Source organism: Pinus tabuliformis, chromosome X (assembly GCF_031772625.1).
Source record: "Pinus tabuliformis cultivar Carrire ecotype Pingquan chromosome X, CPIR1, whole genome shotgun sequence".
Classification (NCBI taxonomy): Eukaryota; Viridiplantae; Streptophyta; class Pinopsida; order Pinales; family Pinaceae; genus Pinus; species Pinus tabuliformis.
Window position 1 is genome coordinate 646441704 of NC_142308.1, and position 13337 is coordinate 646455040.

Consider the following 13337-nt stretch of genomic DNA (forward strand, 5'->3'; position numbering starts at 1 on the left):
TCTCAACAATTGCACCTTTACCTCCAGGTTGTGGGATTCTTTTGCCACCATTTTCCAACAGTCAGATAGGGACAAAGGGAGCATCATCAACACCCTAAACAAGTGGAGAAGCAATTTTCGAATAATGAAGTTCTTGGCTCAGCTTGGGCTTTAACACCAAGCTTCATTATCTAGAATATTTGGAAAGAAAGGAATAACAGAATCTTCAAGGAAGTAAAAAAACCATCCATTTACCTTTTGGAATAGATCTTAAAACAATTTAAGGAGACGGTGGGTACTATAGTCAGAAATCTCCCTAAGAATCCACCTTCGGCACCAGAATTGAGGATTCTCTGTCAGCTAGGGTTGCAGGGTCTCATTCCTCAGGGCCTGGATAGGAAGATTCTCATTAGAGACTCTGAGCTTGATTTTTGGCACCCCCCCCCCCCCCCAAAAGGGTTTTTTGAAATTCAATATTGATGGTGCCTCAAAGGGCAACCCGGGTACTGCGGGTCATGGTGGGGTTTTAAGAGATGAAAGAGGAAATATTCTGTTCATCTTCTATGGACACCTAGGGAGAGCCACCAACAATATGGCAGAAGTTATGGCTATGGAGCAATGTTTAGAATTCCTGATTCAGGATAATCGACACAATGTGATTGTTGAAGCAGATTCTGAGTTAATCATTAACTTACTCAAAAGAATCAGCTGGGCTATAGTGCTGGAAAAGGCCTCAAGAAACTGGAGGCTGATCCAGATCTTTCAACGGATCCACAATCACCTTCTATGCTTCTGCACAGTTAATTTTAAACATGTGCAAAGATCAGCCAATAAACTGGCGGATATTCTGGCCAATCAAGGAGTGAATTGCACAGCAAATAGGGTCGCAATGGAGCTACCTCAGCATAGACTAAAGGCAAAGTGCCATGACCAGGGTGAGGAAGATTGGTTTGTGTTTTGGAACAGGTCCATGGAGGGAAGCACAAATGACTCAGAAGCATTATGATCAGCGAAGTGTTCACAATCGAATATACAGCGGATGACGTGCTTCGGCGAGCCTCTGTCGCTCGGGGTAATACTCTCATACAGGCTAAAAGTGGTTGTAGCATGGGAGTTTTATTTTTTTGGGTTTCAAGCAAGATGGTAGAAGCCTCTTCTCGCAATGGTACAAGTAGATCAAATATGGCGAGAGATCAAAATCCAGGAAACCTCGGCATCCCCGAAAACCTGAATTTTTCACCTTTGATCGTAATACCATGGCCAAGGCGGTTTTGGCGTGATCGCAAGCCTCACGAGCGGGAAGCAGTTTTCCATGTTTTGGAGCGATTCCATTCAGTGAACCCCACGTGGCAGTGGGGACGGATGAATTACCGCCCTGATCACACGTTATTATTCGGTGTTGTTGATCAGAGCGATAAGAACCTCAACCGTAGGATTTTGCAAGGAGGATCTACGGTTCAAATGGATCGAGCAAGTTGGTGGGTCCACAGGGGTAAATGTTGGAAGTCCAAGCATAGCGAAATTTTGCACAGCTATAGGATCGGGAAAGTTGGTTCGATGGTCAAGATCGAAGATATTGTTAAGGAAAATGGCAAGAGATGTTAGGATTCAATACTCCAGGTGGGAAGTAAAATGTTCTTGGAGGGATGCGCCCTTTTGTTGCCACGTTTCAAAGATATACGGGTTGGGAGTTTGCAGACTCGAAATATTGTGGAATGGCACATTTGTTCCGCCTCAGGTCCAACTTTATCTTGGATTTATTTTGTGCTTCCTAAGGTTTGGGTGTAGGTTTCGAGGCATTTTCCTTGGGTCCATTTTTAGTTATTTTTGAGTTTCCTCCTTGATCTATATCTTTTCGAGGAGTGTTATATCTTATGTATTTTATTTACTAATTAATGAAAAAGAAGGTCCGACTCTTGCTTTAGCAAAAAAAAGAATTATGTATTGGATTGGCATCTATCACATTCTTTATACATGCATGCATGAGTGTAAAATTTTCATCATGAAAATTTACAAAAAACACAAAACACATACACCATCAAAATTGCCAAAAAAAATCTGTGTATATATATATATATTGTTTCCATCCTATTTACATAAAAAAATTCCCAAAACTTGGGTGTTTTAATACAAAAACGGCTATGCTAAGCCTCTCTCTGATAGTTTATGGCCATAATATACTCCTGTTGATCCTCCTACTCATGGTAACAAATCATTTCTCTAGATAACCTCCTCATAGGCACCAAAAACTGCTTCGTCACACCCACCGTGTGTTGCTACATGTGGATAGGTATCTCTCTCATGGGAAGAGGTGACACACCCATGCTCAAACCTTCGAGGTTCCTAGAAACCTCGTGTAGACTATATGTGTCATCTTCCTCTTCGATGGTTTTCACATCCTATGTTGTTGCTTTAGCCCCTAGTAGTTGATCACCTCGTCTAGCATGGAGAGGCATACCCACAGGACGAACTGGTGCCACATATGTGTCAAGAAAACGATTCATGTCAAATATTTTCACCCATAAATAAATAAAAAATTGGCATAAACTTCAAAAGACAAAAAATACTTTTAGCTTTGATCTATCCTCTTGCCAAGTGGCCCCCACTAAGTGTTAGGTGAAAATATCAGTTTCAAGTCCCCTGTATAGGTCATTTTGGCATACGGATAATCCTCAATCATGGAGATATGGCTGCTTAAACACTTAAAGAATTCATCCTAAAATAAATTTTTAATCATTCCCCCTCCAGTGTGAGGCACTAGGGATGCCCATCGATCTTGTCTAGGCTCCCTAGGACTAACTATATCAAGACTCACTCGAGGCCTCGTCACGAGAAGTCTCTCTTATATGAAGGCAATGATCAAAGTACCATACCCAATCTCTCTTTGGGCCCAAGTCTTACATATGTCAACTCTTCTTTCACCTGACAAAGGACTCCCTAACACCATTTGAACACTTGCGGTTGCAAGCAATCTAATGCCAGTAGCACCTGGGATATTTTAGCCACATGTTGACTCTTAGCCCCTGCCAAGCACATGATCATCCATAGAATACACCTCAATGGTCTTTACGTTATCGACACTATTGGGATCTTGTTTCTCACTAGATAACAACCTTTGATGCAATGTGTTCAGATCAATTCCATAATGGTCCTCAAATCTACTCTCCCTCTTGTCAAGTTTACATGTGAACCTCTACACCATAAAACAATGAGGAAATATATATCGTCTCGCTTGATTGAGAGCTCATGGTCCCAAATCTTGAACAATCCATGTTGTTCATCCCACAGTTGGATAATCCAACTCAAGAGATCCTCCTGACTTTTCATCAGGTCAAGTATGGCATACTTTAGCAACCTACATCATCTCAAAGCTGCTAAACATGTAGGATCATTCAAAATTTGTAGCTCCTCTTGGTCATGGGCTCTTTCTCTCCAAACACTCATCTTATAAGCTTGATCCCTGCATTACACAACCCTTTTATTGGTTTCTATATGGCAAAAAACCTTGGGAGACCAATAAAATCAAACTATTCTTGCACTTAGCTAGCTAATGTGACCCTCCTTTACTCATAGAGTGTGTTAATGCCCTTCCCCTTTATGGGAAAGGCATTTAATGCACCCCATGACCTGGGCAACCACGTTACCCGACCAAGCTACCTAGGGATTTATAAAAAATGATAAATTTACCAACAACAAACATAAATTAAGGATTCAAATGAAAGATAAGGATTAATCCTCTTACCTATAACTGAAGGGTTGTTGAATGGTCGCCTGGATTGCTCACAATCACTTTGGAAAGTTCTGTTATTATTTCTCTCCAGAGCACTCTCACAAACATCAAACAGTGAAAATGAGGGCTTGTCACCCTTCTAATAGTCACTCTAGAGGTATGACTCACTTGAGCTAGTCTTTGAAATTGAAGCTATTCATTCCTATCTTGTTTAGACATGCAACGTCTCGCTATTCTATCAAATTTTTACTTATGCTCCAATGATCTTTTAGTGTTTTTATGCATAGTTGACTAAATTTGACTATGGATGAGCACATTATTTTTTGGGACTTTTTCTCGCTCTTGAACTGAAAAACCCTCGAGTTACCTTCTTTGGGATCATAAACCTCCTACAAAGAATATTTGAGCAATTCTTTTTATCTCTTTCTCTCACTCCCAAAAACTAAAAAAAGGATATATCGAGTTTTCTTCATTTGACTCATCAAAAATTTATGAAGAGATATCAAGTTTTCTTCATCTCACTTGTTAAAATTTTATGAAGATATATCGAGTTTTTCTTCATCTAGCTCGTTAAAATTTCATGAAGAATATCAATTTTACTTTGTCTCCTCGTACTCATAACAAAATGAGGCAGAAGTCTATTGAGCATAGGTTTCTCACTTTATCCAGACTCAATTGACTAACTTTAAGAAAAGGAACTGTGTCAACTATACTACTAACCCTTTGTCATAGCCGATCATCAACCCTGACAAATATACCCCTTAGAGTTGTACTTATGATCTTTTCACACTCTCTAAATGTGAAAAGACCACTGATTTTACCTATCTGGACTCGTTAAACTTAATCAGATTGAGAAACATTGGATAGAATAGTGGCTCAATATCTATATTCTGAATGATATTTTGGCAGAAATACTCTTGTCACTCCCTTGAACATGGAACCCCCTCAACAATCCTCTTTGTCAACTTCTCGCCAAACCCTACTATCCTATGAGTTTAGCCTTGATAACCTGATGTTTCTGCATCCCTGTATCCTAACACTCTTTTGTGTTCTTGAGTCTAAGATTCCTAGTAACTGTTATCACCTAAGAAACAATTTCTAAATTGTTCACATCAATTTGATTGTAAAGGTTTGGTGTTAGTCCAGTTTAGTTTTCTTTCATGTTTGCTTTAGTATCTAAGTCCTAGGAGTCTTGGTGGTATGGTTAAATAAAGGTCAACAATTCATTCTCATTCATCACTCGTCCCACAACCCGCATAGATTCCCTATATCAAATTTTTTTAAAGTTCTTATGTGTTACGAAATAGTCTAGGTGTTTTCATAGCGCAAAACCCATGATTTACACTGGCTGCGCTACGAAATCAGGGATTCATTCAGATCCATAGAAAATCTTACCTAGTTGTCATATCTTTCAAAATCCGTTATGTTTACATCAACAGTTGTCAGCTTATACACTTCGCCTATCATATCCAACCACTTATCCTCATCATTAAAGTCGTTAGGTGTCTTGGTACGCTCAGGTTGCAAGTTTCAAGAAGAGCCAAGTATTCACAGCCATGATTTATGTTTGGGTTCATGCATGAGGAGCAAATTGACAGGTGTTCAATTTGAATTCTTTGAAGATCAAGCGACACAGCTCTCCTTATCCATGCGGGCAATGATCGAGATTGAGACGGTGTAGGCTTCTTTAATACTCACGTTGCAGGAATTCCATGGAGGAGTCACAGAAAGGGAAAGCTCAGATCAAGGAAGTGATGCAAGAGGCACTGCCAGAGATAAGTGAAAGAGGGGAGGTAACAAAATCTCATGAAGAACATCCGTAGCTAAAGGAAATCAATAAGCAAGTAAGGCTGAGTCCAAAGTTTTGATGAATTACCTTTTGAAGTTTACCTTGAAGAATGGTGCCTCTGCATTCAATTTTGAATAGCTTCATGGCAGATGAAAAGGACATTTCAAGATAAAGAAGCTCAAGACAGTCGAATTTTGCATTAAGCTGTGTTTTTGAAATTACACAGCAGTTTCGTAGCGTGCTACGAAACTGCTGTAGGTGATGCATAATGCCTGTAGCTGCATAATTAAACTCAGTCGACCAATTTTGAGTAATCAAGGGGAAATTTTTTGAAAGGGGATTTCAGAAACGGATCATTTACAATGTGCAAGCAACCAACAAGGGTAAAACAAGTGGAGGAAAAGATATATGAACTATAAGCTTTTTGTTATACAAATGATCACCGCTAGTAGTGTCCATGACATTTCAAACAGCTTCGAAGAGGTTTTGTCTTCACACAGGTATATGGGAAAGGTCTATAGCACATGAAGAACGTGGCACTCCAATATATTTTTGTGTAATCAAAGAAGAATAGCATGGATAATTCATTCCAAATATCCTTGAGGAGACCAAAAGTAGAAAAACAGGGGCAGTTTCCTACTTTAACAATGTAAACTTTGAAACATGAACTATAAACTCAAAACGGGAACAATGGCCAAAAAACCCCAAAAAAACATCAAAAACAGTGCTAAAAACGAAAAGTGTGTATATTGGAACGATGTTTTTATTTTTTAGGCGTCAATTTTGAACATGTTTTAAAAATGGTAGTGACTACAAAATTTACTATGAAATTTTCGTGAAAAATATAGCTTCAAAATGAAAGTGATGATACTGGAACAATGATTTTTTTTTAGGGTCAATTTTAAATTTTTTTAAAAAATGCTAATAAAACCAAATTTTTATGTGTCAAACAAAGTTGTTTATGAGGGAAAAAACACATTAATGTTTTTGGTAGAATATCATTTTTCTTTCCTACGTATAAATTTAACATGTTTTCAACCATAACATGCTAGATACAAAAGAAATTGAAATTTTTTCAACTATAAAATTAAAAAACCATGGCATTATGAACAAATTACATCACTAAATGAATTCAAAAGTCATTATTTGTATATTGAATAAAACATACATTATATCTCTAATTTAATATTGCATTGTAGATATTTTAAATAATAAAATTTATCATAATTAAAACATATAATCCAACAACATAAAAATGCCTCATAACTTCTCATTTAACACCATATGGAAAACATTAATTTTATTTGAAGATACGATGCATACATCAGTTATATAAACTGTCTTAAACAATTATTCAAAATCACTCATATTTTCTTTCACACCATCAAAATTCACATCTTCAGATGAGTGACTGGATGCTGACAAAGATGTTCCATATTCTTCTCTTTCATCAACTAGTGCCCCATCTGAGTCCACATGCATGCCCAACATTTCAGGTTTCAAAATTCTTCTATATCTACAACTGGTTTCAGCTGACTCCCATGTCAACACTGTTCCTTTTGGTAACAAACTTTTCAGAATCTCTATCGTCTTGAAGTGAAGAGTTCCTCTCTTTGTTAAATTGAAGTCATAAACAAGTATGTCAACATCCTCCAATTTTAATATGTTTGTGCAGCGGCGATTTATATTTGCACCCTTTCGTTTTCTTTTTCTGCCATTTTTTTTGTCAACTACCATCTCTGGCTTATACACACCATTGAAAGGGTGTGTATTTGTGGCATACCAATGTGCTTCAACACTTGTAACATCCTCATTTTCTGTAAAAACCTTTATAACTTTAGCAACCCAAAATGGATAGCCATTGGGATCTCCATCTGCTAGCACTGCAATCATGCAACCCTCCTTAATATCCTCTACTAAACCCCTATAAAGGTCTTCCATGGCTTCACGTTGTGCATGAGATCTTCTGGAACCAATATCTTCCATGGCTTCACGTTGTGCATGAGATCTTCTGGAAGAAATGTAGAGAACCTCCATGTGGCAACAACCAACAGAAGAATATCCATCTAAGAGATAACTTGAGTTAAATTAGGGAGTAAATAGGGGATCAAATCTTGACTCATTAATTGACTTTAGTAATGAACACAAATTAAGGAATAAAAATGGGGATCAAGAGGCAACTAGGAGAAGAAATAGGAATCTTGTTGAGGTGAGGAAACTATTAGTTTTAAATTAAAATTTAAGTAAATAATTTTGGAAACCTTGGTGAGAGAGTGACACATGGATGGGTGAATAATCAAACTATCGAATTATAAAAAAATAATTAATTATGCATGAAATTCCAAGTGTCACCTATAAGGACTCCTATAAAAGAAGGGGCAAGCCATGGGTGAAGGGACTTGTGGGGGGAACCCTATGGTTGGATGGATGAGACGATGTCAGAGCAGTGATTATGAAACTATAGTGAGTTTGGTGAGGTAGAGGATTTTAGAGAGGGGACACTTGAGCCAAGGAGTGCTCTCCTCTACCAGCTATTTTATTCCTCCATTGTACAACCCCATTACAGCTCGGGGGTCCGCGGGGAAGAAGAGTACCCAAGGAGTAGGCTGGGAGGTTAACCGGTGGGTCATCGCATTCAGATCAAGTACGCCGTCATTCACTCTTGGAGGTGGCCGACAACAAGGGAAGACAAGTAATGGCAAATCAAGTGGAGTCGCGTCTTCTAGTGAACGGTACATATGTGTTGCAATATTATTTTGTATGATTTCTTTATGGCCTTAGTTAAATATATGTAAATTTTATGATATGTTCAGTGAAATGAAAATTAAAATATACGTTAGATAGTGCTGGATAAATTTGAATTCCCAATGTTTTTCTCTTCTAGTTGTATTTATTTAAAAAAAAAAAGAGAAAAATATATAGTATAGAATTGGTCTTTACAGTTGGTATCAAAGCCATGTTGAACCCTTGAGGCCTATGGGCCCATGCATGCATGGCTATTTTTGTTAAATAATATGATGAAAATCTCTAACTAATGTGACAAACTCTGACCTCCTCCTTCGTTTACCCTTGCAATTTCGTCTGGCGAGGAATTTTAAAGAATCTCTGCTCATGAATTCGTCAATTTTAGCTGTTGCCCTATTTCTTCCCTTGAAATTCAATCCACCGGGGAAATCTAAAGCATCTCTGTTTAAATTTCATGAATTCTGGCCTTTTTCTTCTTCAATAGCCTACAATTCCATGGAATTTTTAAGAAACGTTGTTTAAATTCATAAATTTTGTTTTTCTTTGTTTTTATCCTTCTAAATGCTGTGGAATTTTGTTGAATATTTTCTTAAACTCCAATTGTTGGGGTACTATAATAATGCTTTCTATGCCAGAGTGGGCGGCATTAGCAATTCCGAGTTTAACCGACTCGAATTCAACTTTATCTTCCGTCTCGCTTTTCGATTAAATGTCACGGCTAAAGTATTCGAAGGCTACACAGTTAAGGCTACTGGAAAAAGATACGAGAAGAGCCAAGACTAGGAAGGTGAATGAACGTGATGGACTGTGTTGAATGATGGAAATACAAGAGCAGCCGGAAGGGCTACATTATAAACAAACCCTGTGGAGTGAAGACTCGTTGGACATCTGGAAATAGCGTTAAAGGTAAGTGGCTTTTATTCCCCACTTCATCCAAACTCGAGATCTGTGTATTTAATCGTGAAATTGTGTATTTAATCTTGAAGTCATGAGATTCGATCTCTTGGGAAATGAGAGCTATTTTTTTTAGATAAATTGTGATGTGTGGGGCAAATCGCTCTCAGGTGGCAGAATGTTTGATTCTGTAATTTGAATCAACACTGATATGATTTAAATTGTGTCTCTAGTTATATCCATGTCTTTGTTCGCATATGATAAAGTATAATCGAATGGTGGAAGTTACATTCTTTGTAACGATAAGGTTAAACGATATGTCTACAGCTCATAGGATTGTATGTTGAGTATTACATCTGAAAATGAAGTTTAGTTGTGGGATACCCACAACTTGGTTAGTTAATGTATTAAATTAAGTGCCCAGCTCCTGGTAGCTATTGCAAGAAGCATTGATCAGTAATTGAGAATTCAAACCCAACTTGATCATTGAAGAAGTTTTGGTAAAATCGTGATCAAGTCATTGAAATTGGGGTTTGAGCTAAATTTATATATGCCAGCATATACATTTCTGTTAATGAGAACATATTCAGACCTGGAAGGAGCCTTGAGATATCAATTGGAATGGGATCCTAAAGCAAGAGTATTCTTGTAGATCGTGGTTGAATAGCTACAACGAAACTCAGAGGAAGTTCAAATGTGATGGTGGAAGATTGATTCCTGCAGCACAGTGGTGTTCCAATATTCGTTGTTTAATTCCTGTAATGGTTATGCACATCCTTACAAAAATATATACCAACCAGAAACAGAGGACTACTTCAAGGTAAGAGTTCAGGGATTCAGTTACATGTAATTAATCCTGTAACATGCCTTTGTTTGATAAAATTATAGTTTAGATTCTGGAGCATGATGTTTATGAATTTGAATATGTTCTAGTTGCAAATAAGTGTTGAGCATATTTGAATGAGGAAATCAAGAAACACAATTTGTGTTTTATACTATAATTGGTGTAAACATTAACACAGACTGAAGGATCTATGGATCCAAACAGAAATGTCTTTTATTTTCATAATTATAGGAACTTTAATTTCCTATAACCACAAGTTGAGGAAGTCGTTTTGGGAGTAGAGATTTCTAGTAGCATTAATAGCCTATTGGCATCTTGACTGCATCACTAAATCTTACTGTGTAAACAATATGTAGCCAATTAAAATAATTTAGAAAAGCTAACCGTGTAACCAATGTGTAAGCTATTCAAGAATGATGTGTAATTCTCTGATAATCCCTCAAAATATGTCCTTCCGAAAATAAAGACTTTATATTTGTGCTCTATTAAGAATAAAAATCCTTGTGTCTGCTGAGGACTTCTGGAACCAAATAAAATAATTATCTCTATTTTAATGAATAATAGATAGTTATACACGTTGATATCGCGAATCCTGAATTCAACTGCATATTTCCCTTCTCTTCATGGATTTCTGCAACTCATGAAGTCTGTCATCGACTCAACGTTCCTTCTCTAATGGTGAATTTATGTTTTTTTTTCGCGTACTACTTAAAGACACTTTTACTCTCATTGGGTTGAATGAATAGGAACAACTAAAACCATTTAGTTTATTTAAACGGACTCATGGACTCCAAATGAAATCAACTTGGACTACTTTCATTCTCAAACATGACTTGGGATACCCAAAGATAGGCTCTGGATTGCGTTATTTAAGAATACAAATGCTTCATCAATCAAATCTAGAACAAATATGGAAGTCGAGAATTGAACCACCGCTGACGCCTCATAGCACCTACCTAACAAAAAAAAAGACAATGTATGGATAAAATTATTGTGAAGTTTGGACATTTTGACCAAACAGAGTTTTGTTGGGTTTAAACCAACTGAAATCACGTTCCAGGCAAGCGACGGCTGGGCTTGTGGAAGCAGATTTATTGAGTTAAATCAAAGGGTACTGTATTCCCATATAGGCAGACCATTCTGCTAAAGATATCATCGATTCATTGAAGAAGATGGTAGTAAAGGACAGAAAAGGGGTTTCTAGCATAACACAAAGAAATCGGATCTCCTGTTTGCTAGTTGCAGCGTGAGAGACTAATTTTAAAAACAAAATGGAATTTTCTTTTCCATATGAGTTGTGTGATGAATTGGACAAATCATAAATCGTACCATTAAAATCTTGCAGATAGAAAATAAATTGAATCAGTTCACCTTCAGAAATCTATAATTGTTAATTAATTATGCCAACAATACCTTGCATCTGAGACTTGGGCGAGATTTTCTAGATCTGAGTGTAATTAGTTGACATAAATTGATTGGATTGATTTTCCATATCTAAGTGTAATTATTCAACATAAATTGATTCGATTGAAGATTCAAATTTCTCGGTGTTTTGGCACTTAAGATGTCTATTACCTGAGTCATCCCAATCAGGATACACCCACTTGATGAGGTCTGCTGGAGATTATTTTTGCGGTGCAATAATGTTGTCACACATCAAGTTTGATTTGAAAAAAAAAAAATTCTGCAGTCGAATTGATGTTTGTCACAGTCCTATCCTCCAATTTCCAAGATTTGTTCTCAGCGTAATCTATCAGTGTGATATTTTGGCTTTTGCTTCTCAACATTGGAATCTATGTGGCAAATCATTGGTTATGGTTTCCTCCAATCAAATGTCTCTATCTTTATCACGATTTTCCAAACTTGTACCAGTTCATTACAACGACATTTTGTCATGTTAATTGGAGCCACCTTTCCAGCATCTTGTTTTTCTTGTACATTTTTGGAAAATTGGTTGAGGAGGAGGAAGGAGGTTTTGCATTATGGTTTTCTTACTTGGTTATAGGAGTTGGAGCAAATTTCGCTTCATGGCTCATTCTTCCTAGAATAGTAGTGTATGTTGGAGCATCGAGTGTTGTCTTTGGACTAATCGTTGTTAGCGTTCTTATCAAGATAAGTTGGGATTGGAGAAATATTCTACAAGTCCTTATACTTGGCTAGTTTTTCATTGAAAAAGTAATGGAGGCAGCCCAAGCTTCAACACAAATTGTGGGAAACAATAGTAAGAGTTTTGGTGTTGAGAACATAAATCACGTAACACATCTCTCAGGTGCTCTATTAGGAGTTACTTTAATATGGATTCTTATTCAAATTCCATCTAGGCAGCCAAAAGTGGGGCAACAAAAGAAGCCATTTTTGAAGAAAAATAGACATGCTGATGGTAACTTGTTGCTTTTATTTGTAAAGAGTAGAAAACCTCACAAATGTGAAGCTCATTTAAAAGATGTTCTGGTAGGTGCATATTCAGTCAAAGACGGTGGGGTGTTCAAGCTATAATATCAATCAAGGATTAAATCAAAATGTAATTTTGGGATTACTGTTCGCTTGACAATTCTTGTGTAGTTCATTTTAATAAATCATTATACAAATAATCACTTGCTAATTTTAAAGTCTGATTTGCAAGTGGGAGCAACAGATGAAAATATATGATGTCCCAAGAAGGTTGCAAGCGTTATAGTTAATGGCAGTCAAAGATTGGATCAATTAATTTTAGTTGACCATATCCTTCATAAGTTTTTTGTGTGCTTATGCGCCTATAAATTCCAATTACGAAGTGATCATATTAGACACTAGTAATAGATGGTGAGCAATAATTATCTCTTTAAGAAAATTATTGATCCGCGGATATATTCAAACACAATGGTTTTTTTTTTTTGGAGCAATTCTGGTTGATCAGAGATTATGTACTAACTGTTAACACCCAGGTTGTTCCCTATGACTCCCAAGGGAATACGGCCGGGGTAACCACTAACCAATCTTTGGATCACAGTTTCTAGCCAAACTGTGATCAGAGAGGGCTCTCTCTTTATGATTTGTCTCTGTTATGATAGTGTTTTAGGCTAGCTACTGTGCTCAGGTTTTATTTTATGTTTTTGGTTGAAGGATTTCCTTTAGGTCTTATGATATGGTGTTTAGATAGTATAATACCATTGGGCAATGGAGTCTGGAGTTGTGAAACGATCTGATACGCTGGATTGGTGGCGTTCAAACTGCAGGGCCTATTGTGTATTTTAGACAGACAAAATTGGATTAAGTGGTGATGTATGTCAACCAACAGAAAGCAATTAAGAATTTTCTATTAAGTTGCTGGGATGAAAGTGAGCACAGTGCACAGGAGCAAAACTTGAATCCCTGTG

The 13337-nt window shown here is 37.1% G+C and overlaps 1 pseudogene; it reads left to right on the forward strand.

Moving 5' to 3' along the window:
• The first annotated feature begins 1161 nt into the window (after nt 1-1161).
• LOC149141659 (rhomboid-like protein 11, chloroplastic pseudogene) lies at nt 1162-12477 on the forward strand (annotated as a pseudogene).
• The last annotated feature ends 860 nt before the right edge of the window (nt 12478-13337 follow it).